Raw genomic sequence first — 7,789 nt, forward strand, 5'->3', positions numbered from 1 at the left:
GGCTTATAAGATGGATTTGTGTGTGTGTGTGTGCTCATTTACCAGCAGACCAGCATTATGAAGTCTTTGTGACAGAAGATGAAGGTTCATTCTGCAGTTCAGCTGACTACAGTTATTACAATATGAGTCAACCCACCTGCTTTCTCAGCGGTGAGCTCGTGGAGGTTGCTTTGCTCCCAAAAATTGTGTGTGTGTGCGTGTTTGCATGTTGATATCCAGCCTGCATTACGCCTTTTGTGAACAAGCGTCTCGGTAACGATTCATGCGTGTGAGTTATTCTTTGCATGTCTCACCTCACACTCACATAATGACAGGCTCTTTTTTTATTCAGGCAGTCACAAGGGCAGCAGATAATGGCTGTTCTGATTGGCCTGTCATCAGGACCCATCCCAGCTTATTAGACATCACACACCTCCATCTGTCTTCATTAAGACCAGCACCCCTCTTGGCCCTGTGTCCTCATAAAAATGTCTTCATACATCCTAAAATGGTAACGATACCACATTTGATAGTTTACCACCTTGTCTTTGCAGTGCAATGTATACATGTTCTTGTGGCTCAATCTTAAACTCGTATATCAGAAACTAAATATACATATGTTAGCGAAAAAATAAACAAATTAACTAGCCATATTTAGCTTAAAATTTCAGTCACCCGATATTAAAGCACGTGCTTTGATCAAATTAAAGCACGGCCTGTGGCCTCATCACAGCACACAAGTGTGATGTTGCCTAATTTTATCAAAAGATACTTTTATGTTTACTCTTTTTTGGTAAGCACATGCTCTGTAGCCTAATAATAAATCACATTCGTTTATCCATAGATAAATTAATTTTTAAAGATAACTTATAAACCTACAAAGAAAGACCTATGTGAGCTCCGAAGTTTTAATCAATGGTAGATATTATAATGTGTGTGTATCTGTGATTGTGGAACTGAAAAAAATTATATATATATGTGTGTGTGTGTGTGTGTGTGTGTGTGTGTGTGTGTGTGTGTGTGTGTGTGTGCAGTATATACATGTATATACACACCTCTTGAAAGCATTAAATGTTTTCATACCTTGTAAATCTGTATTGTGGTGGAGTCAGTAATAAAGACATCCGCAGCATCCCAGCAGCTAGTCTTGAACCTTTAGCTCCACATGACTGACCAGAGATGGACCACAGCTGGATAACATGAACAAAAACACCCACAGACCCTTGCCTGCTGGAGAGAGAGAGAGAGAGAGAGAGAGAGAGCGAGAGAGAGAGAGAGAGAGAGAGAGAGCGAGAGAGAGAGAGAGAGAGAGAGAGAGAGAGAGAATTTTAACACTCCTTTATTAAAACATTTTTTAAAAATTAAAACAATCACATTGTGACAACAGAAACAAAAAAACCTAAGCCCCCCCCAAAAAACACATATAATTACAGAATTAAAACTAAATTGTTCTCTTCATCAACTGTACATAAAAAACCACCAATACCCCAAAAATCATTAAAAGCAAACAGATTATTTGTCATTTTGTAAAAAGCAAACTCTGCTTTAATTCTAGCAGCTATAAGGGCTTTAAAAGTCAAATCAGGGTCTACTGAATTTCCCCCCCTTAATTTCCGTTTTCTTGTCAACCATATTGCCAACTTTGCTTCACCCACTATAAAGTTTATCAGAGAAATTTTCTTTCTCTCTGAAGCAACATACTTGGGTCCAAATATAAAATGTATTGGGCTAAAAACTTCCCCAAATTTCCTAAACCATTCCCCCAAAGTCTGAAACAACCCTTTCAGTCTAAAACAGTTTAAAAAAACATGATCTACAGACTCTTCCAATGTACAAAATGGACACCCCTTTTCCACAGTGGAATTGATATGTGCCACATGTCTGTTTGTGACTACCGCCCAGTGAATAACCCTCCATTGGAGATCCGCAGTGCATTTCTCTATGGGAGGCTTATATAGGGACCTCCAGCAGCCCCTAGGGGACGAGTCTGGCCCAAATAGATCTAGCCAGTTTGATTCCTTCAGCTTCTTTAGGAAGGCTTGATGAGACACTTTCACACATGTTACATACATTGCTTTCTTAGAGGTTTCCTCAAACTTTGTTAGTTCTGGAGTTCTGAAATTGAGAATCGAGTCCTCCTTTGGTTGTTCCTCAATAGCAGCAAAAACCTTTATCTCAAGAAAAAAAAGATAGCCTTCCTCCTCCAGCGGAGATATCTTGTTGGCCTCAGAAACTTGTCTAAGGACCGAAGGTAAAAAAGAATAAATTTCATTAAGTACCATCTTCATGAACCTGACAGACTTAATGCCCGTCATGCAACACATCTCCTCAGGACTTTTCCAGGTTTCACCAGCTCTCAGATCTGATATTTTGGTACAACCAGCTTTTGCCATTATAGTCCTTAAACTCTTAAGGTTTAACACCTTAGCTTCTATCAGGGGATTACTGAAAAGTGGTTCAGATTTTATCCAGTCTCCAAGATTTGAAAAATCTCTCTCCAATTTAAAAGTGGATCTCCATGCTTTTAAAACTGATTGACGAAGTGCCACTCAAATCCAAGTCTGTCAGCCTTAATTAAAAACAACTGCTTGTCATATTTAAAAATGTCCTCTTTTTGCAGCAAAGCGCAGGCTGTTTCAATCCAATTTGATCCTCTAGAATATAGCAGTCTCTGTGCAGCTTGAAGTCTGAAGGTCATGAGTCGGCTTTGTACATCTATTAATCCGTGTCCACCTTCATGAACGGGCAAAAAAAGCACAGCCGCCTTCATCCAATGACATCCAGACCAAAAAAATCAATTAGTCTCTTTTGTATCTTGTGAACAATATCCTCTGGTGGATTAAGCACAGTCATTTTATGCCAGAGCATGGAAGCAACTAGATTATTGGCAACCAGAACTCTTCCCCTATATGATAGCTGAGGTAGCACCCAGTTCCATCTAGACAGCTTGGCACATACCTTTTCCACCATACCCTCCCAGTTCTTTCCCTGATACCCCTCCTTTCCTAAATGGACACCAAGAATTTTTAGCCCTTCACTACCCCATTCAACTCCACCTGGAAGTACAGGGAGATTTCTCTTTTGCCAGCTCCTTATAATAAAACCTTCACTTTTTTCCCAGTTGACTTTTGCAGATGAGGCCTTTTCATAGATTTTTAAACTTTCTTTTAACACTCATACATCATTATCATTTTTTATAAAAACAGTTATATCATCAGCATATACAGATACATTAACAGGTCTGTTTTCAAACCCTTTAATTAAAAAACCTTGCAATTTCTTCCTTAACTGACAAAGCAAGGGTTCAATTGCCAGAGAATATAGTTGCCCTGATAAAGGACAACCTTGTATATGTATTAAAACTGGCCGACTAAGCCCACCTCCTACCTTTAACATGGCCGATGCCCCAGCATATAAAAGTTTTATCCCTGATATTAATTTTTTTCCAATTCCAAAAGCTTTAAGAGTACTGAACAAATAAAAATGATCAACTCTATCAAAAGTCTTTTCTTGGTCAATAGAAAGTATACCCAAATCTTGATCATCCATATATGCTAAATCAATTACATCTCTTAATAAAAAAAGATTGTCCATTATAGTTCTGTTAGGTACACAGTAGGTCTGGCTTTTATGTACCACATACCCAAGGTATTGCTTTAGTCTATTTGAAAAACACTTTGCAAGAATCTTATAGTCTGTGCATAATAAAGCAACAGGTCTCCTGTTTTTTAAAAGACCAAGGTCACCCTTCTTGGGCAGTAAAGACAATATAGCTATTTTACAACTTGTTGGTAATTCCTTCTTTTTAAAAGAAACTTTAAAAACCTCTAACATGTCTTCTTTAAATAAGTCCCAGAAATGTTTATAAAATTCTGCAGGAAGTCCATCAATACCAGGGGCCCGACCAACAGAAAGTTGTTGAACTGCTTTTGACAATTCCTGTATTTGTATTTCAGAGTCTAATTTCTTTTGCTGCTCAGCACTCAATTTAGGCAGATCCTTAAGTAAAAAGTCCATACTAGGGCCATCACACTCTTGTGCTCCAAACAGTTCATTATAAAAGTCCATTGCAAGTGTCTGCATCTCTTTTGGATCACACGTCAAAGTTGCATTAGTTCATTTCAGATGTAGCATCTGTTTTCTCTCCGATTCTTTTCTTTCTAGACTAAAAAAGAAAGAACTAGGAGCGTCCATGTCCTGCAACGAGGAAAACTGGGCTCTGATTAAAGCTCCTTTTGCATGTTCATGAAGAAGAGAACCTAAAGCATTCTTTTTTTTCTTCAACATTCCCACATCTGCTAAATTATTGTTACTTACACTCATTGCAAGTTGCTCAATATCTCTTTCAAGTTCTCTAATAGTTTTTTTAAACAAACTATTATTGTGAGCAGTATAATTTTGACAGAACATTCTTATTTGGGTTTTCCCCGCCTCCCACCATTGTACAATATCATCATATTCACTTTTCTTTTCTTTCCATTCATGCCACAATATTTGCCACATTCATAAAACAAACTTTTCACAAAAAACTACATCATGCAATAATTTAACATTAAAATGCCAATAAAAATAAATAAATTCAAATAAACACAAATGATGATCAGAAAAACCATTCGGAGAAATAATAGATTTTAAAACTCTATTATTCCTGTTTCTACTAATATAAAACCTATCTAACCTAGCTGAACTAATATGTGCATTGGACGCTTTAACCCAGGTGTACTGTCTTGCCTTTGGATGCTGTTCTCTCCATACATCAAATAAATCATAATCTCTAATAATATTACTTAAAACATTTACTGAGGGAGGGCAGGGTTCCTCACCATTTCTATCTAAAGTAAAATCTAGGGTACAATTCCAGTCACCACCTAAAATTAAAAAAGCATTCTTATCAAATTGCCTTAAACCATCTTGTACTTTATTAAAAAACCTAGTTCTCTCTGCTCCATTATTTGGAGCATAGATATTAACAAGTACAAACAGTTGGCCCATTATATAAACTTGAACAGCTAAACACCATCCTCTTTCTATCTCACAAGAAACAACAGTCATATTTACATTTTTCCCAAATGAAATAGCAACACCCCACTTACATTAGAGCCATGATTAAAAAAGATATTTCCTTCCCACAACATTTTCCAGTCTATTTCATTTGTCATGTCACTATGAGTTTCTTGTAAAAAAAATAATATTAATGTTCTTAGTCGGAATATATTCTGATAAAACTGCCCTTTTATTTCTATCCCTCCCTCCATTAATATTAATTGTTCCTAATTTTAAGCTCTCCATGAAAAGAGGGAAAAGAAAAAGAACAAGAAGAGAGAAGGAAAACAATCTAAAACAAGACAGAAGATTTACCCCTTGTGACATTAACATGGTTTGGTTAGTCTTTAGGTTGTGGCTTTCCCTCTCCGTACATTTGTGACAATTTTCTTCAATCTAAACTGTTTCCTTCTACTAAGCTCATCAAAACCCACAGACTTCTGTATTTTTCCCACTGAAATCAAAAACTTATTGATGTCTGGGAAAAACTTTCGCACTTTAACTGTTCTGCCAAATGTTTCATCTAAGAAATCATTAATTTATTTTACAGTGTAGAGCAGTTCATCTCCACACTGAGAAGGGATGTCCGACATTTCAGAAATGTTATCATCATCACCTATCTCTTCCATACCATCATTAGTTCCTGTCTCCTCTATCTGTGAAAGAGAAGACTGTTCTGCACTTGGGGTAACAGTTTCTAAAATACACATGACTTCAGAGGCTTCAAATTCAACACAAGCAGCCTTTACCACTTCACTATTATCCTCCACCACTACACCTGCTAAACTATCCTCCACCACTACACCTGCTGAACTATCCTCCATCACTACACCTGCTAAACTATCCTCCACCACTACACCTGCTGAACTATCCTCCACCACTACACCTGCTGAACTTTCCTCCACCACTACACCTGCTGAACTATCCTCCACCACTATACCTGCTGAACTATCCTCCATCACTACACCTGCTAAACTATCCTCCACCACTACACCTGCTGAACTATCCTCCACCACTACACCTGCTAAACTATCCTCCATCACTACACCTGCCGAACTATCCTCCACCACTACACCTGCTGAACTTTCCTTCACCACTACACCTGCTGAACTTTCCTTCACCACTACACCTGTTGAACTTTCCTCCATCACTACACCTAATGAACTATCCTCCACCACTACACCTAATGAACTATCCTCTACCACTACACCTGTTGAACTATCCTCCACCACTACACCTGCTAAACTATCCTCCACCACTACACCTGCTGAACTATCCTCCACCACTACACCTAATGAACTATCCTCCACCACTACACCTGCTGAACTTTCCTCCACCACTACACCTGCTGAACTATCCTCCACCACTACACCTGCTAAACTATCCTCCACCACTACACCTGCTGAACTATCCTCCACCACTACACCTGCTGAACTATCCTCCACCACTACACCTGCTGAACTATCCTCCACCACTATACCTGCTAAACTATCCTCCATCACTACACCTGTTGAACTATCCTCCACCACTACACCTAATGAACTATCCTCTACCACTACACCTGTTGAACTATCCTCCACCACTACACCTGCTGAACTTTCCTCCACCACTACACCTGCTAAACTATCCTCCACCACTACACCTGCTGAACTATCCTCCACCACTATACCTGCTAAACTATCCTCCATCACTACACCTGTTGAACTATCCTCCACCACTACACCTAATGAACTATCCTCTACCACTACACCTGTTGAACTATCCTCCACCACTACACCTGCTGAACTTTCCTCCACCACTACACCTGCTGAACTTTCCTTCACCACTACACCTGTTGAACTTTCCTCCATCACTACACCTGTTGAACTATCCTCCACCACTACACCTAATGAACTATCCTCTACCACTACACCTGTTGAACTATCCTCCACCACTACACCTGCTGAACTTTCCTCCACCACTACACCTGCTGAACTATCCTCCACCACTACACCTGCTAAACTATCCTCCACCACTACACCTGCTGAACTATCCTCCACCACTACACCTGCTGAACTATCCTCCACCACTACACCTGCTAAACTATCCTCCACCACTACACCTGCTGAACTATCCTCCACCACTACACCTGCTGAACTATCCTCCACCACTATACCTGCTAAACTATCCTCCATCACTACACCTGTTGAACTATCCTCCACCACTACACCTAATGAACTATCCTCTACCACTACACCTGTTGAACTATCCTCCACCACTACACCTGCTGAACTTTCCTCCACCACTACACCTGCTGAACTTTCCTTCACCACTACACCTGTTGAACTTTCCTCCATCACTACACCTGTTGAACTATCCTCCACCACTACACCTAATGGACTATCCTCTACCACTACACCTGTTGAATTATCCTCCACCACTACACCTGCTGAACTATCCTCCACCACTACACCTGCTGAACTATCCTCCGTCACTACACTTGCTGAACTATCCTCCGTCACTACACCTGCTGAACTATCCTCCGTCACTACACCTGCTGAACTTTCCTTCACCACTACCCCTGTTGAACTTTCCTGCATCACTACACCTGTTGAACTATCCTCCACCTCTACACCTAATAAACTATCCTCTACCACTACACCCGTTGAACTATCCTCCACCACTACACCTGCTGAACTTTCCACACTTTCCTGCACAACCACACCTTGTACATTCTCATTTTTGGTTACATTTTGATCTTTCCCTGCTTCAACCCTTTGTTCCTCTG

Source organism: Myxocyprinus asiaticus, chromosome 4 (assembly GCF_019703515.2).
Source record: "Myxocyprinus asiaticus isolate MX2 ecotype Aquarium Trade chromosome 4, UBuf_Myxa_2, whole genome shotgun sequence".
Lineage (NCBI taxonomy): Eukaryota > Metazoa > Chordata > Actinopteri > Cypriniformes > Catostomidae > Myxocyprinus > Myxocyprinus asiaticus.